Below are 21,335 nucleotides of genomic sequence, written 5' to 3' on the forward strand. Positions count from 1 at the left end.
AATTCAGTGTACAAGATTCTTCCCCCAAGCAAGTGGATTTCGTACAGTTCGACCTCATGGCGGCAGGACGATGACCTGCAAGACCCTTGGCTGCGATCCTCCCATTGAAATGTTGCTCCAAAGCCTTCGGTATGGCGTGCGGAGTGCATCTCAAACATGTATTTGCAACTCACCGCGACAATCGTCTTTTGTTTTTTCGAGATACTGAAAAATGAAGGGGGCACCCGGGATTGAACCGGGGACCTCTCGATCTGCAGTCGAATGCTCTACGACTGAGCTATACCCCCTTTCACGATCTTCCTATTCCCATAACTTAACGAAAAATATTACACTCTGCCTGGCTAAAGACGTCTAATCGAGCAAAATATCGTGTAATCATTATCTCTCAGTTATATATTAGCGTTAAACGATATAAATATCAAAAATACTAGACACCTCGCGCCTGGAGAAAGTGCGAGTCGGCGCCTTCACCTTAATGTCAGAATGCGAAAATTGCACTAGTAGCTTTTTTCAAGCAAGTTCTGTTCGTCCGTTCTTTGTAATCGTTTGGTATCTGATTAAACTGACATACTCGCCTATGGCTTTCGTAAACGAAAATTTCATTGTGACCCCGACGTGATTTGAACACGCAACCTTCTGATGTGGAGTCAGACGCGCTACCGTTGCGCCACGGAGTCGACGCTGCTTAGGTCTTGTCATGAATAGGTTCCTCGAAAACTTACTGTACCGTTCAAACCTAAGAAATAATGACAGTAGTATCCAGGAGAGACTCGTCCCAGATGTACTTGCTCTGGCGGGGGTGTAACTCAGTGGTAGAGTGTCTGCTTCGCATGCAGAAAGTCCTGGGTTCAAATCCCAGCTCCTCCAATTTTTGTTTCTCCGTGCAGCAGTACATGAAAACTTTTGCCTATCACCATATTCTATAAAATTCAGTGTACAAGATTCTTCCCCCAAGCAAGTGGATTTCGTACAGTTCGACCTCATGGCGGCAGGACGATGACCTGCAAGACCCTTGGCTGCGATCCTCCCATTGAAATGTTGCTCCAAAGCCTTCGGTATGGCGTGCGGAGTGCATCTCAAACATGTATTTGCAACTCACCGCGACAATCGTCTTTTGTTTTTTCGAGATACTGAAAAATGAAGGGGGCACCCGGGATTGAACCGGGGACCTCTCGATCTGCAGTCGAATGCTCTACGACTGAGCTATACCCCCTTTCACGATCTTCCTATTCCCATAACTTAACGAAAAATATTACACTCTGCCTGGCTAAAGACGTCTAATCGAGCAAAATATCGTGTAATCATTATCTCTCAGTTATATATTAGCGTTAAACGATATAAATATCAAAAATACTAGACACCTCGCGCCTGGAGAAAGTGCGAGTCGGCGCCTTCACCTTAATGTCAGAATGCGAAAATTGCACTAGTAGCTTTTTTCAAGCAAGTTCTGTTCGTCCGTTCTTTGTAATCGTTTGGTATCTGATTAAACTGACATACTCGCCTATGGCTTTCGTAAACGAAAATTTCATTGTGACCCCGACGTGATTTGAACACGCAACCTTCTGATCTGGAGTCAGACGCGCTACCGTTGCGCCACGGAGTCGACGCTGCTTAGGTCTTGTCATGAATAGGTTCCTCGAAAACTTACTGTACCGTTCAAACCTAAGAAATAATGACAGTAGTATCCAGGAGAGACTCGTCCCAGATGTACTTGCTCTGGCGGGGGTGTAACTCAGTGGTAGAGTGTCTGCTTCGCATGCAGAAAGTCCTGGGTTCAAATCCCAGCTCCTCCAATTTTTGTTTCTCCGTGCAGCAGTACATGAAAACTTTTGCCTATCACCATATTCTATAAAATTCAGTGTACAAGATTCTTCCCCCAAGCAAGTGGATTTCGTACAGTTCGACCTCATGGCGGCAGGACGATGACCTGCAAGACCCTTGGCTGCGATCCTCCCATTGAAATGTTGCTCCAAAGCCTTCGGTATGGCGTGCGGAGTGCATCTCAAACATGTATTTGCAACTCACCGCGACAATCGTCTTTTGTTTTTTCGAGATACTGAAAAATGAAGGGGGCACCCGGGATTGAACCGGGGACCTCTCGATCTGCAGTCGAATGCTCTACGACTGAGCTATACCCCCTTTCACGATCTTCCTATTCCCATAACTTAACGAAAAATATTACACTCTGCCTGGCTAAAGACGTCTAATCGAGCAAAATATCGTGTAATCATTATCTCTCAGTTATATATTAGCGTTAAACGATATAAATATCAAAAATACTAGACACCTCGCGCCTGGAGAAAGTGCGAGTCGGCGCCTTCACCTTAATGTCAGAATGCGAAAATTGCACTAGTAGCTTTTTTCAAGCAAGTTCTGTTCGTCCGTTCTTTGTAATCGTTTGGTATCTGATTAAACTGACATACTCGCCTATGGCTTTCGTAAACGAAAATTTCATTGTGACCCCGACGTGATTTGAACACGCAACCTTCTGATCTGGAGTCAGACGCGCTACCGTTGCGCCACGGAGTCGACGCTGCTTAGGTCTTGTCATGAATAGGTTCCTCGAAAACTTACTGTACCGTTCAAACCTAAGAAATAATGACAGTAGTATCCAGGAGAGACTCGTCCCAGATGTACTTGCTCTGGCGGGGGTGTAACTCAGTGGTAGAGTGTCTGCTTCGCATGCAGAAAGTCCTGGGTTCAAATCCCAGCTCCTCCAATTTTTGTTTCTCCGTGCAGCAGTACATGAAAACTTTTGCCTATCACCATATTCTATAAAATTCAGTGTACAAGATTCTTCCCCCAAGCAAGTGGATTTCGTACAGTTCGACCTCATGGCGGCAGGACGATGACCTGCAAGACCCTTGGCTGCGATCCTCCCATTGAAATGTTGCTCCAAAGCCTTCGGTATGGCGTGCGGAGTGCATCTCAAACATGTATTTGCAACTCACCGCGACAATCGTCTTTTGTTTTTTCGAGATACTGAAAAATGAAGGGGGCACCCGGGATTGAACCGGGGACCTCTCGATCTGCAGTCGAATGCTCTACGACTGAGCTATACCCCCTTTCACGATCTTCCTATTCCCATAACTTAACGAAAAATATTACACTCTGCCTGGCTAAAGACGTCTAATCGAGCAAAATATCGTGTAATCATTATCTCTCAGTTATATATTAGCGTTAAACGATATAAATATCAAAAATACTAGACACCTCGCGCCTGGAGAAAGTGCGAGTCGGCGCCTTCACCTTAATGTCAGAATGCGAAAATTGCACTAGTAGCTTTTTTCAAGCAAGTTCTGTTCGTCCGTTCTTTGTAATCGTTTGGTATCTGATTAAACTGACATACTCGCCTATGGCTTTCGTAAACGAAAATTTCATTGTGACCCCGACGTGATTTGAACACGCAACCTTCTGATCTGGAGTCAGACGCGCTACCGTTGCGCCACGGAGTCGACGCTGCTTAGGTCTTGTCATGAATAGGTTCCTCGAAAACTTACTGTACCGTTCAAACCTAAGAAATAATGACAGTAGTATCCAGGAGAGACTCGTCCCAGATGTACTTGCTCTGGCGGGGGTGTAACTCAGTGGTAGAGTGTCTGCTTCGCATGCAGAAAGTCCTGGGTTCAAATCCCAGCTCCTCCAATTTTTGTTTCTCCGTGCAGCAGTACATGAAAACTTTTGCCTATCACCATATTCTATAAAATTCAGTGTACAAGATTCTTCCCCCAAGCAAGTGGATTTCGTACAGTTCGACCTCATGGCGGCAGGACGATGACCTGCAAGACCCTTGGCTGCGATCCTCCCATTGAAATGTTGCTCCAAAGCCTTCGGTATGGCGTGCGGAGTGCATCTCAAACATGTATTTGCAACTCACCGCGACAATCGTCTTTTGTTTTTTCGAGATACTGAAAAATGAAGGGGGCACCCGGGATTGAACCGGGGACCTCTCGATCTGCAGTCGAATGCTCTACGACTGAGCTATACCCCCTTTCACGATCTTCCTATTCCCATAACTTAACGAAAAATATTACACTCTGCCTGGCTAAAGACGTCTAATCGAGCAAAATATCGTGTAATCATTATCTCTCAGTTATATATTAGCGTTAAACGATATAAATATCAAAAATACTAGACACCTCGCGCCTGGAGAAAGTGCGAGTCGGCGCCTTCACCTTAATGTCAGAATGCGAAAATTGCACTAGTAGCTTTTTTCAAGCAAGTTCTGTTCGTCCGTTCTTTGTAATCGTTTGGTATCTGATTAAACTGACATACTCGCCTATGGCTTTCGTAAACGAAAATTTCGTTGTGACCCCGACGTGATTTGAACACGCAACCTTCTGATCTGGAGTCAGACGCGCTACCGTTGCGCCACGGAGTCGACGCTGCTTAGGTCTTGTCATGAATAGGTTCCTCGAAAACTTACTGTACCGTTCAAACCTAAGAAATAATGACAGTAGTATCCAGGAGAGACTCGTCCCAGATGTACTTGCTCTGGCGGGGGTGTAACTCAGTGGTAGAGTGTCTGCTTCGCATGCAGAAAGTCCTGGGTTCAAATCCCAGCTCCTCCAATTTTTGTTTCTCCGTGCAGCAGTACATGAAAACTTTTGCCTATCACCATATTCTATAAAATTCAGTGTACAAGATTCTTCCCCCAAGCAAGTGGATTTCGTACAGTTCGACCTCATGGCGGCAGGACGATGACCTGCAAGACCCTTGGCTGCGATCCTCCCATTGAAATGTTGCTCCAAAGCCTTCGGTATGGCGTGCGGAGTGCATCTCAAACATGTATTTGCAACTCACCGCGACAATCGTCTTTTGTTTTTTCGAGATACTGAAAAATGAAGGGGGCACCCGGGATTGAACCGGGGACCTCTCGATCTGCAGTCGAATGCTCTACGACTGAGCTATACCCCCTTTCACGATCTTCCTATTCCCATAACTTAACGAAAAATATTACACTCTGCCTGGCTAAAGACGTCTAATCGAGCAAAATATCGTGTAATCATTATCTCTCAGTTATATATTAGCGTTAAACGATATAAATATCAAAAATACTAGACACCTCGCGCCTGGAGAAAGTGCGAGTCGGCGCCTTCACCTTAATGTCAGAATGCGAAAATTGCACTAGTAGCTTTTTTCAAGCAAGTTCTGTTCGTCCGTTCTTTGTAATCGTTTGGTATCTGATTAAACTGACATACTCGCCTATGGCTTTCGTAAACGAAAATTTCATTGTGACCCCGACGTGATTTGAACACGCAACCTTCTGATCTGGAGTCAGACGCGCTACCGTTGCGCCACGGAGTCGACGCTGCTTAGGTCTTGTCATGAATAGGTTCCTCGAAAACTTACTGTACCGTTCAAACCTAAGAAATAATGACAGTAGTATCCAGGAGAGACTCGTCCCAGATGTACTTGCTCTGGCGGGGGTGTAACTCAGTGGTAGAGTGTCTGCTTCGCATGCAGAAAGTCCTGGGTTCAAATCCCAGCTCCTCCAATTTTTGTTTCTCCGTGCAGCAGTACATGAAAACTTTTGCCTATCACCATATTCTATAAAATTCAGTGTACAAGATTCTTCCCCCAAGCAAGTGGATTTCGTACAGTTCGACCTCATGGCGGCAGGACGATGACCTGCAAGACCCTTGGCTGCGATCCTCCCATTGAAATGTTGCTCCAAAGCCTTCGGTATGGCGTGCGGAGTGCATCTCAAACATGTATTTGCAACTCACCGCGACAATCGTCTTTTGTTTTTTCGAGATACTGAAAAATGAAGGGAGCACCCGGGATTGAACCGGGGACCTCTCGATCTGCAGTCGAATGCTCTACGACTGAGCTATACCCCCTTTCACGATCTTCCTATTCCCATAACTTAACGAAAAATATTACACTCTGCCTGGCTAAAGACGTCTAATCGAGCAAAATATCGTGTAATCATTATCTCTCAGTTATATATTAGCGTTAAACGATATAAATATCAAAAATACTAGACACCTCGCGCCTGGAGAAAGTGCGAGTCGGCGCCTTCACCTTAATGTCAGAATGCGAAAATTGCACTAGTAGCTTTTTTCAAGCAAGTTCTGTTCGTCCGTTCTTTGTAATCGTTTGGTATCTGATTAAACTGACATACTCGCCTATGGCTTTCGTAAACGAAAATTTCATTGTGACCCCGACGTGATTTGAACACGCAACCTTCTGATCTGGAGTCAGACGCGCTACCGTTGCGCCACGGAGTCGACGCTGCTTAGGTCTTGTCATGAATAGGTTCCTCGAAAACTTACTGTACCGTTCAAACCTAAGAAATAATGACAGTAGTATCCAGGAGAGACTCGTCCCAGATGTACTTGCTCTGGCGGGGGTGTAACTCAGTGGTAGAGTGTCTGCTTCGCATGCAGATAGTCCTGGGTTCAAATCCCAGCTCCTCCAATTTTTGTTTCTCCGTGCAGCAGTACATGAAAACTTTTGCCTATCACCATATTCTATAAAATTCAGTGTACAAGATTCTTCCCCCAAGCAAGTGGATTTCGTACAGTTCGACCTCATGGCGGCAGGACGATGACCTGCAAGACCCTTGGCTGCGATCCTCCCATTGAAATGTTGCTCCAAAGCCTTCGGTATGGCGTGCGGAGTGCATCTCAAACATGTATTTGCAACTCACCGCGACAATCGTCTTTTGTTTTTTCGAGATACTGAAAAATGAAGGGGGCACCCGGGATTGAACCGGGGACCTCTCGATCTGCAGTCGAATGCTCTACGACTGAGCTATACCCCCTTTCACGATCTTCCTATTCCCATAACTTAACGAAAAATATTACACTCTGCCTGGCTAAAGACGTCTAATCGAGCAAAATATCGTGTAATCATTATCTCTCAGTTATATATTAGCGTTAAACGATATAAATATCAAAAATACTAGACACCTCGCGCCTGGAGAAAGTGCGAGTCGGCGCCTTCACCTTAATGTCAGAATGCGAAAATTGCACTAGTAGCTTTTTTCAAGCAAGTTCTGTTCGTCCGTTCTTTGTAATCGTTTGGTATCTGATTAAACTGACATACTCGCCTATGGCTTTCGTAAACGAAAATTTCATTGTGACCCCGACGTGATTTGAACACGCAACCTTCTGATCTGGAGTCAGACGCGCTACCGTTAAGCCACGGAGTCGACGCTGCTTAGGTCTTGTCATGAATAGGTTCCTCGAAAACTTACTGTACCGTTCAAACCTAAGAAATAATGACAGTAGCATCCAGGAGAGACTCGTCCCAGATGTACTTGCTCTGGCGGGGGTGTAACTCAGTGGTAGAGTGTCTGCTTCGCATGCAGAAAGTCCTGGGTTCAAATCCCAGCTCCTCCAATTTTTGTTTCTCCGTGCAGCAGTACATGAAAACTTTTGCCTATCACCATATTCTATAAAATTCAGTGTACAAGATTCTTCCCCCAAGCAAGTGGATTTCGTACAGTTCGACCTCATGGCGGCAGGACGATGACCTGCAAGACCCTTGGCTGCGATCCTCCCATTGAAATGTTGCTCCAAAGCCTTCGGTATGGCGTGCGGAGTGCATCTCAAACATGTATTTGCAACTCACCGCGACAATCGTCTTTTGTTTTTTCGAGATACTGAAAAATGAAGGGGGCACCCGGGATTGAACCGGGGACCTCTCGATCTGCAGTCGAATGCTCTACGACTGAGCTATACCCCCTTTCACGATCTTCCTATTCCCATAACTTAACGAAAAATATTACACTCTGCCTGGCTAAAGACGTCTAATCGAGCAGAATATCGTGTAATCATTATCTCTCAGTTATATATTAGCGTTAAACGATATAAATATCAAAAATACTAGACACCTCGCGCCTGGAGAAAGTGCGAGTCGGCGCCTTCACCTTAATGTCAGAATGCGAAAATTGCACTAGTAGCTTTTTTCAAGCAAGTTCTGTTCGTCCGTTCTTTGTAATCGTTTGGTATCTGATTAAACTGACATACTCGCCTATGGCTTTCGTAAACGAAAATTTCATTGTGACCCCGACGTGATTTGAACACGCAACCTTCTGATCTGGAGTCAGACGCGCTACCGTTGCGCCACGGAGTCGACGCTGCTTAGGTCTTGTCATGAATAGGTTCCTCGAAAACTTACTGTACCGTTCAAACCTAAGAAATAATGACAGTAGCATCCAGGAGAGACTCGTCCCAGATGTACTTGCTCTGGCGGGGGTGTAACTCAGTGGTAGAGTGTCTGCTTCGCATGCAGAAAGTCCTGGGTTCAAATCCCAGCTCCTCCAATTTTTGTTTCTCCGTGCAGCAGTACATGAAAACTTTTGCCTATCACCATATTCTATAAAATTCAGTGTACAAGATTCTTCCCCCAAGCAAGTGGATTTCGTACAGTTCGACCTCATGGCGGCAGGACGATGACCTGCAAGACCCTTGGCTGCGATCCTCCCATTGAAATGTTGCTCCAAAGCCTTCGGTATGGCGTGCGGAGTGCATCTCAAACATGTATTTGCAACTCACCGCGACAATCGTCTTTTGTTTTTTCGAGATACTGAAAAATGAAGGGGGCACCCGGGATTGAACCGGGGACCTCTCGATCTGCAGTCGAATGCTCTACGACTGAGCTATACCCCCTTTCACGATCTTCCTATTCCCATAACTTAACGAAAAATATTACACTCTGCCTGGCTAAAGACGTCTAATCGAGCAAAATATCGTGTAATCATTATCTCTCAGTTATATATTAGCGTTAAACGATATAAATATCAAAAATACTAGACACCTCGCGCCTGGAGAAAGTGCGAGTCGGCGCCTTCACCTTAATGTCAGAATGCGAAAATTGCACTAGTAGCTTTTTTCAAGCAAGTTCTGTTCGTCCGTTCTTTGTAATCGTTTGGTATCTGATTAAACTGACATACTCGCCTATGGCTTTCGTAAACGAAAATTTCATTGTGACCCCGACGTGATTTGAACACGCAACCTTCTGATCTGGAGTCAGACGCGCTACCGTTGCGCCACGGAGTCGACGCTGCTTAGGTCTTGTCATGAATAGGTTCCTCGAAAACTTACTGTACCGTTCAAACCTAAGAAATAATGACAGTAGTATCCAGGAGAGACTCGTCCCAGATGTACTTGCTCTGGCGGGGGTGTAACTCAGTGGTAGAGTGTCTGCTTCGCATGCAGAAAGTCCTGGGTTCAAATCCCAGCTCCTCCAATTTTTGTTTCTCCGTGCAGCAGTACATGAAAACTTTTGCCTATCACCATATTCTATAAAATTCAGTGTACAAGATTCTTCCCCCAAGCAAGTGGATTTCGTACAGTTCGACCTCATGGCGGCAGGACGATGACCTGCAAGACCCTTGGCTGCGATCCTCCCATTGAAATGTTGCTCCAAAGCCTTCGGTATGGCGTGCGGAGTGCATCTCAAACATGTATTTGCAACTCACCGCGACAATCGTCTTTTGTTTTTTCGAGATACTGAAAAATGAAGGGGGCACCCGGGATTGAACCGGGGACCTCTCGATCTGCAGTCGAATGCTCTACGACTGAGCTATACCCCCTTTCACGATCTTCCTATTCCCATAACTTAACGAAAAATATTACACTCTGCCTGGCTAAAGACGTCTAATCGAGCAAAATATCGTGTAATCATTATCTCTCAGTTATATATTAGCGTTAAACGATATAAATATCAAAAATACTAGACACCTCGCGCCTGGAGAAAGTGCGAGTCGGCGCCTTCACCTTAATGTCAGAATGCGAAAATTGCACTAGTAGCTTTTTTCAAGCAAGTTCTGTTCGTCCGTTCTTTGTAATCGTTTGGTATCTGATTAAACTGACATACTCGCCTATGGCTTTCGTAAACGAAAATTTCATTGTGACCCCGACGTGATTTGAACACGCAACCTTCTGATCTGGAGTCAGACGCGCTACCGTTGCGCCACGGAGTCGACGCTGCTTAGGTCTTGTCATGAATAGGTTCCTCGAAAACTTACTGTACCGTTCAAACCTAAGAAATAATGACAGTAGTATCCAGGAGAGACTCGTCCCAGATGTACTTGCTCTGGCGGGGGTGTAACTCAGTGGTAGAGTGTCTGCTTCGCATGCAGAAAGTCCTGGGTTCAAATCCCAGCTCCTCCAATTTTTGTTTCTCCGTGCAGCAGTACATGAAAACTTTTGCCTATCACCATATTCTATAAAATTCAGTGTACAAGATTCTTCCCCCAAGCAAGTGGATTTCGTACAGTTCGACCTCATGGCGGCAGGACGATGACCTGCAAGACCCTTGGCTGCGATCCTCCCATTGAAATGTTGCTCCAAAGCCTTCGGTATGGCGTGCGGAGTGCATCTCAAACATGTATTTGCAACTCACCGCGACAATCGTCTTTTGTTTTTTCGAGATACTGAAAAATGAAGGGGGAACCCGGGATTGAACCGGGGACCTCTCGATCTGCAGTCGAATGCTCTACGACTGAGCTATACCCCCTTTCACGATATTCCTATTCCCATAACTTAACGAAAAATATTACACTCTGCCTGGCTAAAGACGTCTAATCGAGCAAAATATCGTGTAATCATTATCTCTCAGTTATATATTAGCGTTAAACGATATAAATATCAAAAATACTAGACACCTCGCGCCTGGAGAAAGTGCGAGTCGGCGCCTTCACCTTAATGTCAGAATGCGAAAATTGCACTAGTAGCTTTTTTCAAGCAAGTTCTGTTCGTCCGTTCTTTGTAATCGTTTGGTATCTGATTAAACTGACATACTCGCCTATGGCTTTCGTAAACGAAAATTTCATTGTGACCCCGACGTGATTTGAACACGCAACCTTCTGATCTGGAGTCAGACGCGCTACCGTTGCGCCACGGAGTCGACGCTGCTTAGGTCTTGTCATGAATAGGTTCCTCGAAAACTTACTGTACCGTTCAAACCTAAGAAATAATGACAGTAGTATCCAGGAGAGACTCGTCCCAGATGTACTTGCTCTGGCGGGGGTGTAACTCAGTGGTAGAGTGTCTGCTTCGCATGCAGAAAGTCCTGGGTTCAAATCCCAGCTCCTCCAATTTTTGTTTCTCCGTGCAGCAGTACATGAAAACTTTTGCCTATCACCATATTCTATAAAATTCAGTGTACAAGATTCTTCCCCCAAGCAAGTGGATTTCGTACAGTTCGACCTCATGGCGGCAGGACGATGACCTGCAAGACCCTTGGCTGCGATCCTCCCATTGAAATGTTGCTCCAAAGCCTTCGGTATGGCGTGCGGAGTGCATCTCAAACATGTATTTGCAACTCACCGCGACAATCGTCTTTTGTTTTTTCGAGATACTGAAAAATGAAGGGGGCACCCGGGATTGAACCGGGGACCTCTCGATCTGCAGTCGAATGCTCTACGACTGAGCTATACCCCCTTTCACGATCTTCCTATTCCCATAACTTAACGAAAAATATTACACTCTGCCTGGCTAAAGACGTCTAATCGAGCAAAATATCGTGTAATCATTATCTCTCAGTTATATATTAGCGTTAAACGATATAAATATCAAAAATACTAGACACCTCGCGCCTGGAGAAAGTGCGAGTCGGCGCCTTCACCTTAATGTCAGAATGCGAAAATTGCACTAGTAGCTTTTTTCAAGCAAGTTCTGTTCGTCCGTTCTTTGTAATCGTTTGGTATCTGATTAAACTGACATACTCGCCTATGGCTTTCGTAAACGAAAATTTCATTGTGACCCCGACGTGATTTGAACACGCAACCTTCTGATCTGGAGTCAGACGCGCTACCGTTGCGCCACGGAGTCGACGCTGCTTAGGTCTTGTCATGAATAGGTTCCTCGAAAACTTACTGTACCGTTCAAACCTAAGAAATAATGACAGTAGCATCCAGGAGAGACTCGTCCCAGATGTACTTGCTCTGGCGGGGGTGTAACTCAGTGGTAGAGTGTCTGCTTCGCATGCAGAAAGTCCTGGGTTCAAATCCCAGCTCCTCCAATTTTTGTTTCTCCGTGCAGCAGTACATGAAAACTTTTGCCTATCACCATATTCTATAAAATTCAGTGTACAAGATTCTTCCCCCAAGCAAGTGGATTTCGTACAGTTCGACCTCATGGCGGCAGGACGATGACCTGCAAGACCCTTGGCTGCGATCCTCCCATTGAAATGTTGCTCCAAAGCCTTCGGTATGGCGTGCGGAGTGCATCTCAAACATGTATTTGCAACTCACCGCGACAATCGTCTTTTGTTTTTTCGAGATACTGAAAAATGAAGGGGGAACCCGGGATTGAACCGGGGACCTCTCGATCTGCAGTCGAATGCTCTACGACTGAGCTATACCCCCTTTCACGATCTTCCTATTCCCATAACTTAACGAAAAATATTACACTCTGCCTGGCTAAAGACGTCTAATCGAGCAAAATATCGTGTAATCATTATCTCTCAGTTATATATTAGCGTTAAACGATATAAATATCAAAAATACTAGACACCTCGCGCCTGGAGAAAGTGCGAGTCGGCGCCTTCACCTTAATGTCAGAATGCGAAAATTGCACTAGTAGCTTTTTTCAAGCAAGTTCTGTTCGTCCGTTCTTTGTAATCGTTTGGTATCTGATTAAACTGACATACTCGCCTATGGCTTTCGTAAACGAAAATTTCATTGTGACCCCGACGTGATTTGAACACGCAACCTTCTGATCTGGAGTCAGACGCGCTACCGTTGCGCCACGGATTCGACGCTGCTTAGGTCTTGTCATGAATAGGTTCCTCGAAAACTTACTGTACCGTTCAAACCTAAGAAATAATGACAGTAGTATCCAGGAGAGACTCGTCCCAGATGTACTTGCTCTGGCGGGGGTGTAACTCAGTGGTAGAGTGTCTGCTTCGCATGCAGAAAGTCCTGGGTTCAAATCCCAGCTCCTCCAATTTTTGTTTCTCCGTGCAGCAGTACATGAAAACTTTTGCCTATCACCATATTCTATAAAATTCAGTGTACAAGATTCTTCCCCCAAGCAAGTGGATTTCGTACAGTTCGACCTCATGGCGGCAGGACGATGACCTGCAAGACCCTTGGCTGCGATCCTCCCATTGAAATGTTGCTCCAAAGCCTTCGGTATGGCGTGCGGAGTGCATCTCAAACATGTATTTGCAACTCACCGCGACAATCGTCTTTTGTTTTTTCGAGATACTGAAAAATGAAGGGGGCACCCGGGATTGAACCGGGGACCTCTCGATCTGCAGTCGAATGCTCTACGACTGAGCTATACCCCCTTTCACGATCTTCCTATTCCCATAACTTAACGAAAACTATTACACTCTGCCTGGCTAAAGACGTCTAATCGAGCAAAATATCGTGTAATCATTATCTCTCAGTTATATATTAGCGTTAAACGATATAAATATCAAAAATACTAGACACCTCGCGCCTGGAGAAAGTGCGAGTCGGCGCCTTCACCTTAATGTCAGAATGCGAAAATTGCACTAGTAGCTTTTTTCAAGCAAGTTCTGTTCGTCCGTTCTTTGTAATCGTTTGGTATCTGATTAAACTGACATACTCGCCTATGGCTTTCGTAAACGAAAATTTCATTGTGACCCCGACGTGATTTGAACACGCAACCTTCTGATCTGGAGTCAGACGCGCTACCGTTGCGCCACGGAGTCGACGCTGCTTAGGTCTTGTCATGAATAGGTTCCTCGAAAACTTACTGTACCGTTCAAACCTAAGAAATAATGACAGTAGTATCCAGGAGAGACTCGTCCCAGATGTACTTGCTCTGGCGGGGGTGTAACTCAGTGGTAGAGTGTCTGCTTCGCATGCAGAAAGTCCTGGGTTCAAATCCCAGCTCCTCCAATTTTTGTTTCTCCGTGCAGCAGTACATGAAAACTTTTGCCTATCACCATATTCTATAAATTTCAGTGTACAAGATTCTTCCCCCAAGCAAGTGGATTTCGTACAGTTCGACCTCATGGCGGCAGGACGATGACCTGCAAGACCCTTGGCTGCGATCCTCCCATTGAAATGTTGCTCCAAAGCCTTCGGTATGGCGTGCGGAGTGCATCTCAAACATGTATTTGCAACTCACCGCGACAATCGTCTTTTGTTTTTTCGAGATACTGAAAAATGAAGGGGGCACCCGGGATTGAACCGGGGACCTCTCGATCTGCAGTCGAATGCTCTACGACTGAGCTATACCCCCTTTCACGATCTTCCTATTCCCATAACTTAACGAAAAATATTACACTCTGCCTGGCTAAAGACGTCTAATCGAGCAAAATATCGTGTAATCATTATCTCTCAGTTATATATTAGCGTTAAACGATATAAATATCAAAAATACTAGACACCTCGCGCCTGGAGAAAGTGCGAGTCGGCGCCTTCACCTTAATGTCAGAATGCGAAAATTGCACTAGTAGCTTTTTTCAAGCAAGTTCTGTTCGTCCGTTCTTTGTAATCGTTTGGTATCTGATTAAACTGACATACTCGCCTATGGCTTTCGTAAACGAAAATTTCATTGTGACCCCGACGTGATTTGAACACGCAACCTTCTGATCTGGAGTCAGACGCGCTACCGTTGCGCCACGGAGTCGACGCTGCTTAGGTCTTGTCATGAATAGGTTCCTCGAAAACTTACTGTACCGTTCAAACCTAAGAAATAATGACAGTAGTATCCAGGAGAGACTCGTCCCAGATGTACTTGCTCTGGCGGGGGTGTAACTCAGTGGTAGAGTGTCTGCTTCGCATGCAGAAAGTCCTGGGTTCAAATCCCAGCTCCTCCAATTTTTGTTTCTCCGTGCAGCAGTACATGAAAACTTTTGCCTATCACCATATTCTATAAAATTCAGTGTACAAGATTCTTCCCCCAAGCAAGTGGATTTCGTACAGTTCGACCTCATGGCGGCAGGACGATGACCTGCAAGACCCTTGGCTGCGATCCTCCCATTGAAATGTTGCTCCAAAGCCTTCGGTATGGCGTGCGGAGTGCATCTCAAACATGTATTTGCAACTCACCGCGACAATCGTCTTTTGTTTTTTCGAGATACTGAAAAATGAAGGGGGCACCCGGGATTGAACCGGGGACCTCTCGATCTGCAGTCGAATGCTCTACGACTGAGCTATACCCCCTTTCACGATCTTCCTATTCCCATAACTTAACGAAAAATATTACACTCTGCCTGGCTAAAGACGTCTAATCGAGCAAAATATCGTGTAATCATTATCTCTCAGTTATATATTAGCGTTAAACGATATAAATATCAAAAATACTAGACACCTCGCGCCTGGAGAAAGTGCGAGTCGGCGCCTTCACCTTAATGTCAGAATGCGAAAATTGCACTAGTAGCTTTTTTCAAGCAAGTTCTGTTCGTCCGTTCTTTGTAATCGTTTGGTATCTGATTAAACTGACATACTCGCCTATGGCTTTCGTAAACGAAAATTTCATTGTGACCCCGACGTGATTTGAACACGCAACCTTCTGATCTGGAGTCAGACGCGCTACCGTTGCGCCACGGAGTCGACGCTGCTTAGGTCTTGTCATGAATAGGTTCCTCGAAAACTTACTGTACCGTTCAAACCTAAGAAATAATGACAGTAGTATCCAGGAGAGACTCGTCCCAGATGTACTTGCTCTGGCGGGGGTGTAACTCAGTGGTAGAGTGTCTGCTTCGCATGCAGAAAGTCCTGGGTTCAAATCCCAGCTCCTCCAATTTTTGTTTCTCCGTGCAGCAGTACATGAAAACTTTTGCCTATCACCATATTCTATAAAATTCAGTGTACAAGATTCTTCCCCCAAGCAAGTGGATTTCGTACAGTTCGACCTCATGGCGGCAGGACGATGACCTGCAAGACCCTTGGCTGCGATCCTCCCATTGAAATGTTGCTCCAAAGCCTTCGGTATGGCGTGCGGAGTGCATCTCAAACATGTATTTGCAACTCACCGCGACAATCGTCTTTTGTTTTTTCGAGATACTGAAAAATGAAGGGGGAACCCGGGATTGAACCGGGGACCTCTCGATCTGCAGTCGAATGCTCTACGACTGAGCTATACCCCCTTTCACGATATTCCTATTCCCATAACTTAACGAAAAATATTACACTCTGCCTGGCTAAAGACGTCTAATCGAGCAAAATATCGTGTAATCATTATCTCTCAGTTATATATTAGCGTTAAACGATATAAATATCAAAAATACTAGACACCTCGCGCCTGGAGAAAGTGCGAGTCGGCGCCTTCACCTTAATGTCAGAATGCGAAAATTGCACTAGTAGCTTTTTTCAAGCAAGTTCTGTTCGTCCGTTCTTTGTAATCGTTTGGTATCTGATTAAACTGACATACTCGCCTATGGCTTTCGTAAACGAAAATTTCATTGTGACCCCGACGTGATTTGAACACGCAACCTTCTGATCTGGAGTCAGACGCGCTACCGTTGCGCCACGGAGTCGACGCTGCTTAGGTCTTGTCATGAATAGGTTCCTCGAAAACTTACTGTACCGTTCAAACCTAAGAAATAATGACAGTAGTATCCAGGAGAGACTCGTCCCAGATGTACTTGCTCTGGCGGGGGTGTAACTCAGTGGTAGAGTGTCTGCTTCGCATGCAGAAAGTCCTGGGTTCAAATCCCAGCTCCTCCAATTTTTGTTTCTCCGTGCAGCAGTACATGAAAACTTTTGCCTATCACCATATTCTATAAAATTCAGTGTACAAGATTCTTCCCCCAAGCAAGTGGATTTCGTACAGTTCGACCTCATGGCGGCAGGACGATGACCTGCAAGACCCTTGGCTGCGATCCTCCCATTGAAATGTTGCTCCAAAGCCTTCGGTATGGCGTGCGGAGTGCATCTCAAACATGTATTTGCAACTCACCGCGACAATCGTCTTTTGTTTTTTCGAGATACTGAAAAATGAAGGGGGCACCCGGGATTGAACCGGGGACCTCTCGATCTGCAGTCGAATGCTCTACGACTGAGCTATACCCCCTTTCACGATCTTCCTATTCCCATAACTTAACGAAAAATATTACACTCTGCCTGGCTAAAGACGTCTAATCGAGCAAAATATCGTGTAATCATTATCTCTCAGTTATATATTAGCGTTAAACGATATAAATATCAAAAATACTAGACACCTCGCGCCTGGAGAAAGTGCGAGTCGGCGCCTTCACCTTAATGTCAGAATGCGAAAATTGCACTAGTAGCTTTTTTCAAGCAAGTTCTGTTCGTCCGTTCTTTGTAATCGTTTGGTATCTGATTAAACTGACATACTCGCCTATGGCTTTCGTAAACGAAAATTTCATTGTGACCCCGACGTGATTTGAACACGCAACCTTCTGATCTGGAGTCAGACGCGCTACCGTTGCGCCACGGAGTCGACGCTGCTTAGGTCTTGTCATGAATAGGTTCCTCGAAAACTTACTGTACCGTTCAAACCTAAGAAATAATGACAGTAGTATCCAGGAGAGACTCGTCCCAGATGTACTTGCTCTGGCGGGGGTGTAACTCAGTGGTAGAGTGTCTGCTTCGCATGCAGAAAGTCCTGGGTTCAAATCCCAGCTCCTCCAATTTTTGTTTCTCCGTGCAGCAGTACATGAAAACTTTTGCCTATCACCATATTCTATAAAATTCAGTGTACAAGATTCTTCCCCCAAGCAAGTGGATTTCGTACAGTTCGACCTCATGGCGGCAGGACGATGACCTGCAAGACCCTTGGCTGCGATCCTCCCATTGAAATGTTGCTCCAAAGCCTTCGGTATGGCGTGCGGAGTGCATCTCAAACATGTATTTGCAACTCACCGCGACAATCGTCTTTTGTTTTTTCGAGATACTGAAAAATGAAGGGGGCACCCGGGATTGAACCGGGGACCTCTCGATCTGCAGTCGAATGCTCTACGACTGAGCTATACCCCCTTTCACGATCTTCCTATTCCCATAACTTAACGAAAAATATTACACTCTGCCTGGCTAAAGACGTCTAATCGAGCAAAATATCGTGTAATCATTATCTCTCAGTTATATATTAGCGTTAAACGATATAAATATCAAAAATACTAGACACCTCGCGCCTGGAGAAAGTGCGAGTCGGCGCCTTCACCTTAATGTCAGAATGCGAAAATTGCACTAGTAGCTTTTTTCAAGCAAGTTCTGTTCGTCCGTTCTTTGTAATCGTTTGGTATCTGATTAAACTGACATACTCGCCTATGGCTTTCGTAAACGAAAATTTCATTGTGACCCCGACGTGATTTGAACACGCAACCTTCTGATCTGGAGTCAGACGCGCTACCGTTGCGCCACGGAGTCGACGCTGCTTAGGTCTTGTCATGAATAGGTTCCTCGAAAACTTACTGTACCGTTCAAACCTAAGAAATAATGACAGTAGTATCCAGGAGAGACTCGTCCCAGATGTACTTGCTCTGGCGGGGGTGTAACTCAGTGGTAGAGTGTCTGCTTCGCATGCAGAAAGTCCTGGGTTCAAATCCCAGCTCCTCCAATTTTTGTTTCTCCGTGCAGCAGTACATGAAAACTTTTGCCTATCACCATATTCTATAAAATTCAGTGTACAAGATTCTTCCCCCAAGCAAGTGGATTTCGTACAGTTCGACCTCATGGCGGCAGGACGATGACCTGCAAGACCCTTGGCTGCGATCCTCCCATTGAAATGTTGCTCCAAAGCCTTCGGTATGGCGTGCGGAGTGCATCTCAAACATGTATTTGCAACTCACCGCGACAATCGTCTTTTGTTTTTTCGAGATACTGAAAAATGAAGGGGGCACCCGGGATTGAACCGGGGACCTCTCGATCTGCAGTCGAATGCTCTACGACTGAGCTATACCCCCTTTCACGATCTTCCTATTCCCATAACTTAACGAAAAATATTACACTCTGCCTGGCTAAAGACGTCTAATCGAGCAAAATATCGTGTAATCATTATCTCTCAGTTATATATTAGCGTTAAACGATATAAATATCAAAAATACTAGACACCTCGCGCCTGGAGAAAGTGCGAGTCGGCGCCTTCACCTTAATGTCAGAATGCGAAAATTGCACTAGTAGCTTTTTTCAAGCAAGTTCTGTTCGTCCGTTCTTTGTAATCGTTTGGTATCTGATTAAACTGACATACTCGCCTATGGCTTTCGTAAACGAAAATTTCATTGTGACCCCGACGTGATTTGAACACGCAACCTTCTGATCTGGAGTCAGACGCGCTACCGTTGCGCCACGGAGTCGACGCTGCTTAGGTCTTGTCATGAATAGGTTCCTCGAAAACTTACTGTACCGTTCAAACCTAAGAAATAATGACAGTAGTATCCAGGAGAGACTCGTCCCAGATGTACTTGCTCTGGCGGGGGTGTAACTCAGTGGTAGAGTGTCTGCTTCGCATGCAGAAAGTCCTGGGTTCAAATCCCAGCTCCTCCAATTTTTGTTTCTCCGTGCAGCAGTACATGAAAACTTTTGCCTATCACCATATTCTATAAAATTCAGTGTACAAGATTCTTCCCCCAAGCAAGTGGATTTCGTACAGTTCGACCTCATGGCGGCAGGACGATGACCTGCAAGACCCTTGGCTGCGATCCTCCCATTGAAATGTAGCTCCAAAGCCTTCGGTATGGCGTGCGGAGTGCATCTCAAACATGTATTTGCAACTCACCGCGACAATCGTCTTTTGTTTTTTCGAGATACTGAAAAATGAAGGGGGCACCCGGGATTGAACCGGGGACCTCTCGATCTGCAGTCGAATGCTCTACGACTGAGCTATACCCCCTTTCACGATCTTCCTATTCCCATAACTTAACGAAAAATATTACACTCTGCCTGGCTAAAGACGTCTAATCGAGCAAAATATCGTGTAATCATTATCTCTCAGTTATATATTAGCGTTAAACGATATAAATATCAAAAATACTAGACACCTCGCGCCTGGAGAAAGTGCGAGTCGGCGCCTTCACCTTAATGTCAGAATGCGAAAATTGCACTAGTAGCTTTTTTCAAGCAAGTTCTGTTCGTCCGTTCTTTGTAATCGTTTGGTATCTGATTAAACTGACATACTCGCCTATGGCTTTCGTAAACGAAAATTTCATTGTGACCCCGACGTGATTTGAACACGCAACCTTCTGATCTGGAGTCAGACGCGCTACCGTTGCGCCACGGAGTCGACGCTGCTTAGGTCTTGTCATGAATAGGTTCCTCGAAAACTTACTGTACCGTTCAAACCTAAGAAATAATGACAGTAGTATCCAGGAGAGACTCGTCCCAGATGTACTTGCTCTGGCGGGGGTGTAACTCAGTGGTAGAGTGTCTGCTTCGCATGCAGAAAGTCCTGGGTTCAAATCCCAGCTCCTCCAATTTTTGTTTCTCCGTGCAGCAGTACATGAAAACTTTTGCCTATCACCATATTCTATAAAATTCAGTGTACAAGATTCTTCCCCCAAGCAAGTGGATTTCGTACAGTTCGACCTCATGGCGGCAGGACGATGACCTGCAAGACCCTTGGCTGCGATCCTCCCATTGAAATGTTGCTCCAAAGCCTTCGGTATGGCGTGCGGAGTGCATCTCAAACATGTATTTGCAACTCACCGCGACAATCGTCTTTTGTTTTTTCGAGATACTGAAAAATGAAGGGGGCACCCGGGATTGAACCGGGGACCTCTCGATCTGCAGTCGAATGCTCTACGACTGAGCTATACCCCCTTTCACGATCTTCCTATTCCCATAACTTAACGAAAAATATTACACTCTGCCTGGCTAAAGACGTCTAATCGAGCAAAATATCGTGTAATCATTATCTCTCAGTTATATATTAGCGTTAAACGATATAAATATCAAAAATACTAGACACCTCGCGCCTGGAGAAAGTGCGAGTCGGCGCCTTCACCTTAATGTCAGAATGCGAAAATTGCACTAGTAGCTTTTTTCAAGCAAGTTCTGTTCGTCCGTTCTTTGTAATCGTTTGGTATCTGATTAAACTGACATACTCGCCTATGGCTTTCGTAAACGAAAATTTCATTGTGACCCCGACGTGATTTGAACACGCAACCTTCTGATCTGGAGTCAGACGCGCTACCGTTGCGCCACGGAGTCGACGCTGCTTAGGTCTTGTCATGAATAGGTTCCTCGAAAACTTACTGTACCGTTCAAACCTAAGAAATAATGACAGTAGTATCCAGGAGAGACTCGTCCCAGATGTACTTGCTCTGGCGGGGGTGTAACTCAGTGGTAGAGTGTCTGCTTCGCATGCAGAAAGTCCTGGGTTCAAATCCCAGCTCCTCCAATTTTTGTTTCTCCGTGCAGCAGTACATGAAAACTTTTGCCTATCACCATATTCTATAAAATTCAGTGTACAAGATTCTTCCCCCAAGCAAGTGGA

General features: G+C 45.3%; 69 non-coding genes across 69 annotated transcripts; 23 read left to right on the forward strand and 46 right to left on the reverse strand.

Annotated features, from left to right (window-relative positions):
* Positions 1–215: 215 nt before the first annotated feature.
* Positions 216–287, reverse strand: Trnac-gca (transfer RNA cysteine (anticodon GCA)). Its single transcript has one exon. It is a non-coding gene; the product is annotated as a tRNA-Cys (tRNA).
* A 318-nt stretch (positions 288–605) lies between these two features.
* On the reverse strand, positions 606–677 carry Trnaw-cca (transfer RNA tryptophan (anticodon CCA)). Its single transcript has one exon. It is a non-coding gene; the product is annotated as a tRNA-Trp (tRNA).
* Positions 678–795: 118 nt separating this feature from the next.
* On the forward strand, positions 796–867 carry Trnaa-cgc (transfer RNA alanine (anticodon CGC)). Its single transcript has one exon. It is a non-coding gene; the product is annotated as a tRNA-Ala (tRNA).
* A 274-nt stretch (positions 868–1,141) lies between these two features.
* Trnac-gca (transfer RNA cysteine (anticodon GCA)) lies at positions 1,142–1,213 on the reverse strand. The gene has a single exon. It is a non-coding gene; the product is annotated as a tRNA-Cys (tRNA).
* Positions 1,214–1,531: 318 nt separating this feature from the next.
* Positions 1,532–1,603, reverse strand: Trnaw-cca (transfer RNA tryptophan (anticodon CCA)). The gene has a single exon. It is a non-coding gene; the product is annotated as a tRNA-Trp (tRNA).
* Positions 1,604–1,721: 118 nt separating this feature from the next.
* On the forward strand, positions 1,722–1,793 carry Trnaa-cgc (transfer RNA alanine (anticodon CGC)). The gene has a single exon. It is a non-coding gene; the product is annotated as a tRNA-Ala (tRNA).
* A 274-nt stretch (positions 1,794–2,067) lies between these two features.
* Trnac-gca (transfer RNA cysteine (anticodon GCA)) lies at positions 2,068–2,139 on the reverse strand. Its single transcript has one exon. It is a non-coding gene; the product is annotated as a tRNA-Cys (tRNA).
* Positions 2,140–2,457: 318 nt separating this feature from the next.
* On the reverse strand, positions 2,458–2,529 carry Trnaw-cca (transfer RNA tryptophan (anticodon CCA)). The gene has a single exon. It is a non-coding gene; the product is annotated as a tRNA-Trp (tRNA).
* Positions 2,530–2,647: 118 nt separating this feature from the next.
* Trnaa-cgc (transfer RNA alanine (anticodon CGC)) lies at positions 2,648–2,719 on the forward strand. The gene has a single exon. It is a non-coding gene; the product is annotated as a tRNA-Ala (tRNA).
* Positions 2,720–2,993: 274 nt separating this feature from the next.
* On the reverse strand, positions 2,994–3,065 carry Trnac-gca (transfer RNA cysteine (anticodon GCA)). Its single transcript has one exon. It is a non-coding gene; the product is annotated as a tRNA-Cys (tRNA).
* Positions 3,066–3,383: 318 nt separating this feature from the next.
* On the reverse strand, positions 3,384–3,455 carry Trnaw-cca (transfer RNA tryptophan (anticodon CCA)). The gene has a single exon. It is a non-coding gene; the product is annotated as a tRNA-Trp (tRNA).
* A 118-nt stretch (positions 3,456–3,573) lies between these two features.
* On the forward strand, positions 3,574–3,645 carry Trnaa-cgc (transfer RNA alanine (anticodon CGC)). Its single transcript has one exon. It is a non-coding gene; the product is annotated as a tRNA-Ala (tRNA).
* A 274-nt stretch (positions 3,646–3,919) lies between these two features.
* Positions 3,920–3,991, reverse strand: Trnac-gca (transfer RNA cysteine (anticodon GCA)). Its single transcript has one exon. It is a non-coding gene; the product is annotated as a tRNA-Cys (tRNA).
* Positions 3,992–4,309: 318 nt separating this feature from the next.
* Trnaw-cca (transfer RNA tryptophan (anticodon CCA)) lies at positions 4,310–4,381 on the reverse strand. The gene has a single exon. It is a non-coding gene; the product is annotated as a tRNA-Trp (tRNA).
* A 118-nt stretch (positions 4,382–4,499) lies between these two features.
* Trnaa-cgc (transfer RNA alanine (anticodon CGC)) lies at positions 4,500–4,571 on the forward strand. Its single transcript has one exon. It is a non-coding gene; the product is annotated as a tRNA-Ala (tRNA).
* Positions 4,572–4,845: 274 nt separating this feature from the next.
* Positions 4,846–4,917, reverse strand: Trnac-gca (transfer RNA cysteine (anticodon GCA)). Its single transcript has one exon. It is a non-coding gene; the product is annotated as a tRNA-Cys (tRNA).
* A 318-nt stretch (positions 4,918–5,235) lies between these two features.
* On the reverse strand, positions 5,236–5,307 carry Trnaw-cca (transfer RNA tryptophan (anticodon CCA)). The gene has a single exon. It is a non-coding gene; the product is annotated as a tRNA-Trp (tRNA).
* Positions 5,308–5,425: 118 nt separating this feature from the next.
* On the forward strand, positions 5,426–5,497 carry Trnaa-cgc (transfer RNA alanine (anticodon CGC)). Its single transcript has one exon. It is a non-coding gene; the product is annotated as a tRNA-Ala (tRNA).
* A 274-nt stretch (positions 5,498–5,771) lies between these two features.
* Positions 5,772–5,843, reverse strand: Trnac-gca (transfer RNA cysteine (anticodon GCA)). The gene has a single exon. It is a non-coding gene; the product is annotated as a tRNA-Cys (tRNA).
* Positions 5,844–6,161: 318 nt separating this feature from the next.
* On the reverse strand, positions 6,162–6,233 carry Trnaw-cca (transfer RNA tryptophan (anticodon CCA)). The gene has a single exon. It is a non-coding gene; the product is annotated as a tRNA-Trp (tRNA).
* A 118-nt stretch (positions 6,234–6,351) lies between these two features.
* On the forward strand, positions 6,352–6,423 carry Trnaa-cgc (transfer RNA alanine (anticodon CGC)). The gene has a single exon. It is a non-coding gene; the product is annotated as a tRNA-Ala (tRNA).
* Positions 6,424–6,697: 274 nt separating this feature from the next.
* Positions 6,698–6,769, reverse strand: Trnac-gca (transfer RNA cysteine (anticodon GCA)). The gene has a single exon. It is a non-coding gene; the product is annotated as a tRNA-Cys (tRNA).
* Positions 6,770–7,087: 318 nt separating this feature from the next.
* On the reverse strand, positions 7,088–7,159 carry Trnaw-cca (transfer RNA tryptophan (anticodon CCA)). Its single transcript has one exon. It is a non-coding gene; the product is annotated as a tRNA-Trp (tRNA).
* Positions 7,160–7,277: 118 nt separating this feature from the next.
* Positions 7,278–7,349, forward strand: Trnaa-cgc (transfer RNA alanine (anticodon CGC)). Its single transcript has one exon. It is a non-coding gene; the product is annotated as a tRNA-Ala (tRNA).
* A 274-nt stretch (positions 7,350–7,623) lies between these two features.
* Positions 7,624–7,695, reverse strand: Trnac-gca (transfer RNA cysteine (anticodon GCA)). The gene has a single exon. It is a non-coding gene; the product is annotated as a tRNA-Cys (tRNA).
* Positions 7,696–8,013: 318 nt separating this feature from the next.
* Trnaw-cca (transfer RNA tryptophan (anticodon CCA)) lies at positions 8,014–8,085 on the reverse strand. Its single transcript has one exon. It is a non-coding gene; the product is annotated as a tRNA-Trp (tRNA).
* Positions 8,086–8,203: 118 nt separating this feature from the next.
* Trnaa-cgc (transfer RNA alanine (anticodon CGC)) lies at positions 8,204–8,275 on the forward strand. Its single transcript has one exon. It is a non-coding gene; the product is annotated as a tRNA-Ala (tRNA).
* Positions 8,276–8,549: 274 nt separating this feature from the next.
* Trnac-gca (transfer RNA cysteine (anticodon GCA)) lies at positions 8,550–8,621 on the reverse strand. The gene has a single exon. It is a non-coding gene; the product is annotated as a tRNA-Cys (tRNA).
* Positions 8,622–8,939: 318 nt separating this feature from the next.
* On the reverse strand, positions 8,940–9,011 carry Trnaw-cca (transfer RNA tryptophan (anticodon CCA)). The gene has a single exon. It is a non-coding gene; the product is annotated as a tRNA-Trp (tRNA).
* A 118-nt stretch (positions 9,012–9,129) lies between these two features.
* Trnaa-cgc (transfer RNA alanine (anticodon CGC)) lies at positions 9,130–9,201 on the forward strand. Its single transcript has one exon. It is a non-coding gene; the product is annotated as a tRNA-Ala (tRNA).
* Positions 9,202–9,475: 274 nt separating this feature from the next.
* On the reverse strand, positions 9,476–9,547 carry Trnac-gca (transfer RNA cysteine (anticodon GCA)). Its single transcript has one exon. It is a non-coding gene; the product is annotated as a tRNA-Cys (tRNA).
* A 318-nt stretch (positions 9,548–9,865) lies between these two features.
* Trnaw-cca (transfer RNA tryptophan (anticodon CCA)) lies at positions 9,866–9,937 on the reverse strand. Its single transcript has one exon. It is a non-coding gene; the product is annotated as a tRNA-Trp (tRNA).
* A 118-nt stretch (positions 9,938–10,055) lies between these two features.
* On the forward strand, positions 10,056–10,127 carry Trnaa-cgc (transfer RNA alanine (anticodon CGC)). Its single transcript has one exon. It is a non-coding gene; the product is annotated as a tRNA-Ala (tRNA).
* A 274-nt stretch (positions 10,128–10,401) lies between these two features.
* On the reverse strand, positions 10,402–10,473 carry Trnac-gca (transfer RNA cysteine (anticodon GCA)). The gene has a single exon. It is a non-coding gene; the product is annotated as a tRNA-Cys (tRNA).
* A 318-nt stretch (positions 10,474–10,791) lies between these two features.
* Trnaw-cca (transfer RNA tryptophan (anticodon CCA)) lies at positions 10,792–10,863 on the reverse strand. Its single transcript has one exon. It is a non-coding gene; the product is annotated as a tRNA-Trp (tRNA).
* A 118-nt stretch (positions 10,864–10,981) lies between these two features.
* Trnaa-cgc (transfer RNA alanine (anticodon CGC)) lies at positions 10,982–11,053 on the forward strand. Its single transcript has one exon. It is a non-coding gene; the product is annotated as a tRNA-Ala (tRNA).
* A 274-nt stretch (positions 11,054–11,327) lies between these two features.
* On the reverse strand, positions 11,328–11,399 carry Trnac-gca (transfer RNA cysteine (anticodon GCA)). Its single transcript has one exon. It is a non-coding gene; the product is annotated as a tRNA-Cys (tRNA).
* A 318-nt stretch (positions 11,400–11,717) lies between these two features.
* On the reverse strand, positions 11,718–11,789 carry Trnaw-cca (transfer RNA tryptophan (anticodon CCA)). The gene has a single exon. It is a non-coding gene; the product is annotated as a tRNA-Trp (tRNA).
* Positions 11,790–11,907: 118 nt separating this feature from the next.
* Trnaa-cgc (transfer RNA alanine (anticodon CGC)) lies at positions 11,908–11,979 on the forward strand. Its single transcript has one exon. It is a non-coding gene; the product is annotated as a tRNA-Ala (tRNA).
* A 274-nt stretch (positions 11,980–12,253) lies between these two features.
* Trnac-gca (transfer RNA cysteine (anticodon GCA)) lies at positions 12,254–12,325 on the reverse strand. Its single transcript has one exon. It is a non-coding gene; the product is annotated as a tRNA-Cys (tRNA).
* Positions 12,326–12,643: 318 nt separating this feature from the next.
* On the reverse strand, positions 12,644–12,715 carry Trnaw-cca (transfer RNA tryptophan (anticodon CCA)). The gene has a single exon. It is a non-coding gene; the product is annotated as a tRNA-Trp (tRNA).
* Positions 12,716–12,833: 118 nt separating this feature from the next.
* Trnaa-cgc (transfer RNA alanine (anticodon CGC)) lies at positions 12,834–12,905 on the forward strand. The gene has a single exon. It is a non-coding gene; the product is annotated as a tRNA-Ala (tRNA).
* Positions 12,906–13,179: 274 nt separating this feature from the next.
* On the reverse strand, positions 13,180–13,251 carry Trnac-gca (transfer RNA cysteine (anticodon GCA)). The gene has a single exon. It is a non-coding gene; the product is annotated as a tRNA-Cys (tRNA).
* Positions 13,252–13,569: 318 nt separating this feature from the next.
* On the reverse strand, positions 13,570–13,641 carry Trnaw-cca (transfer RNA tryptophan (anticodon CCA)). Its single transcript has one exon. It is a non-coding gene; the product is annotated as a tRNA-Trp (tRNA).
* A 118-nt stretch (positions 13,642–13,759) lies between these two features.
* Trnaa-cgc (transfer RNA alanine (anticodon CGC)) lies at positions 13,760–13,831 on the forward strand. Its single transcript has one exon. It is a non-coding gene; the product is annotated as a tRNA-Ala (tRNA).
* Positions 13,832–14,105: 274 nt separating this feature from the next.
* Trnac-gca (transfer RNA cysteine (anticodon GCA)) lies at positions 14,106–14,177 on the reverse strand. The gene has a single exon. It is a non-coding gene; the product is annotated as a tRNA-Cys (tRNA).
* Positions 14,178–14,495: 318 nt separating this feature from the next.
* Trnaw-cca (transfer RNA tryptophan (anticodon CCA)) lies at positions 14,496–14,567 on the reverse strand. Its single transcript has one exon. It is a non-coding gene; the product is annotated as a tRNA-Trp (tRNA).
* Positions 14,568–14,685: 118 nt separating this feature from the next.
* Trnaa-cgc (transfer RNA alanine (anticodon CGC)) lies at positions 14,686–14,757 on the forward strand. The gene has a single exon. It is a non-coding gene; the product is annotated as a tRNA-Ala (tRNA).
* A 274-nt stretch (positions 14,758–15,031) lies between these two features.
* On the reverse strand, positions 15,032–15,103 carry Trnac-gca (transfer RNA cysteine (anticodon GCA)). Its single transcript has one exon. It is a non-coding gene; the product is annotated as a tRNA-Cys (tRNA).
* Positions 15,104–15,421: 318 nt separating this feature from the next.
* Positions 15,422–15,493, reverse strand: Trnaw-cca (transfer RNA tryptophan (anticodon CCA)). Its single transcript has one exon. It is a non-coding gene; the product is annotated as a tRNA-Trp (tRNA).
* Positions 15,494–15,611: 118 nt separating this feature from the next.
* On the forward strand, positions 15,612–15,683 carry Trnaa-cgc (transfer RNA alanine (anticodon CGC)). The gene has a single exon. It is a non-coding gene; the product is annotated as a tRNA-Ala (tRNA).
* A 274-nt stretch (positions 15,684–15,957) lies between these two features.
* Positions 15,958–16,029, reverse strand: Trnac-gca (transfer RNA cysteine (anticodon GCA)). Its single transcript has one exon. It is a non-coding gene; the product is annotated as a tRNA-Cys (tRNA).
* A 318-nt stretch (positions 16,030–16,347) lies between these two features.
* Trnaw-cca (transfer RNA tryptophan (anticodon CCA)) lies at positions 16,348–16,419 on the reverse strand. The gene has a single exon. It is a non-coding gene; the product is annotated as a tRNA-Trp (tRNA).
* Positions 16,420–16,537: 118 nt separating this feature from the next.
* Positions 16,538–16,609, forward strand: Trnaa-cgc (transfer RNA alanine (anticodon CGC)). Its single transcript has one exon. It is a non-coding gene; the product is annotated as a tRNA-Ala (tRNA).
* Positions 16,610–16,883: 274 nt separating this feature from the next.
* On the reverse strand, positions 16,884–16,955 carry Trnac-gca (transfer RNA cysteine (anticodon GCA)). Its single transcript has one exon. It is a non-coding gene; the product is annotated as a tRNA-Cys (tRNA).
* Positions 16,956–17,273: 318 nt separating this feature from the next.
* On the reverse strand, positions 17,274–17,345 carry Trnaw-cca (transfer RNA tryptophan (anticodon CCA)). Its single transcript has one exon. It is a non-coding gene; the product is annotated as a tRNA-Trp (tRNA).
* Positions 17,346–17,463: 118 nt separating this feature from the next.
* On the forward strand, positions 17,464–17,535 carry Trnaa-cgc (transfer RNA alanine (anticodon CGC)). Its single transcript has one exon. It is a non-coding gene; the product is annotated as a tRNA-Ala (tRNA).
* Positions 17,536–17,809: 274 nt separating this feature from the next.
* Positions 17,810–17,881, reverse strand: Trnac-gca (transfer RNA cysteine (anticodon GCA)). Its single transcript has one exon. It is a non-coding gene; the product is annotated as a tRNA-Cys (tRNA).
* Positions 17,882–18,199: 318 nt separating this feature from the next.
* Positions 18,200–18,271, reverse strand: Trnaw-cca (transfer RNA tryptophan (anticodon CCA)). Its single transcript has one exon. It is a non-coding gene; the product is annotated as a tRNA-Trp (tRNA).
* A 118-nt stretch (positions 18,272–18,389) lies between these two features.
* Trnaa-cgc (transfer RNA alanine (anticodon CGC)) lies at positions 18,390–18,461 on the forward strand. The gene has a single exon. It is a non-coding gene; the product is annotated as a tRNA-Ala (tRNA).
* Positions 18,462–18,735: 274 nt separating this feature from the next.
* Trnac-gca (transfer RNA cysteine (anticodon GCA)) lies at positions 18,736–18,807 on the reverse strand. Its single transcript has one exon. It is a non-coding gene; the product is annotated as a tRNA-Cys (tRNA).
* A 318-nt stretch (positions 18,808–19,125) lies between these two features.
* Positions 19,126–19,197, reverse strand: Trnaw-cca (transfer RNA tryptophan (anticodon CCA)). Its single transcript has one exon. It is a non-coding gene; the product is annotated as a tRNA-Trp (tRNA).
* Positions 19,198–19,315: 118 nt separating this feature from the next.
* Positions 19,316–19,387, forward strand: Trnaa-cgc (transfer RNA alanine (anticodon CGC)). The gene has a single exon. It is a non-coding gene; the product is annotated as a tRNA-Ala (tRNA).
* Positions 19,388–19,661: 274 nt separating this feature from the next.
* On the reverse strand, positions 19,662–19,733 carry Trnac-gca (transfer RNA cysteine (anticodon GCA)). Its single transcript has one exon. It is a non-coding gene; the product is annotated as a tRNA-Cys (tRNA).
* A 318-nt stretch (positions 19,734–20,051) lies between these two features.
* On the reverse strand, positions 20,052–20,123 carry Trnaw-cca (transfer RNA tryptophan (anticodon CCA)). The gene has a single exon. It is a non-coding gene; the product is annotated as a tRNA-Trp (tRNA).
* Positions 20,124–20,241: 118 nt separating this feature from the next.
* Positions 20,242–20,313, forward strand: Trnaa-cgc (transfer RNA alanine (anticodon CGC)). The gene has a single exon. It is a non-coding gene; the product is annotated as a tRNA-Ala (tRNA).
* A 274-nt stretch (positions 20,314–20,587) lies between these two features.
* On the reverse strand, positions 20,588–20,659 carry Trnac-gca (transfer RNA cysteine (anticodon GCA)). Its single transcript has one exon. It is a non-coding gene; the product is annotated as a tRNA-Cys (tRNA).
* Positions 20,660–20,977: 318 nt separating this feature from the next.
* On the reverse strand, positions 20,978–21,049 carry Trnaw-cca (transfer RNA tryptophan (anticodon CCA)). Its single transcript has one exon. It is a non-coding gene; the product is annotated as a tRNA-Trp (tRNA).
* A 118-nt stretch (positions 21,050–21,167) lies between these two features.
* On the forward strand, positions 21,168–21,239 carry Trnaa-cgc (transfer RNA alanine (anticodon CGC)). Its single transcript has one exon. It is a non-coding gene; the product is annotated as a tRNA-Ala (tRNA).
* The last annotated feature ends 96 nt before the right edge of the window (positions 21,240–21,335 follow it).

Source organism: Schistocerca cancellata, chromosome 3, assembly GCF_023864275.1.
Source record: "Schistocerca cancellata isolate TAMUIC-IGC-003103 chromosome 3, iqSchCanc2.1, whole genome shotgun sequence".
Classification (NCBI taxonomy): Eukaryota; Metazoa; Arthropoda; class Insecta; order Orthoptera; family Acrididae; genus Schistocerca; species Schistocerca cancellata.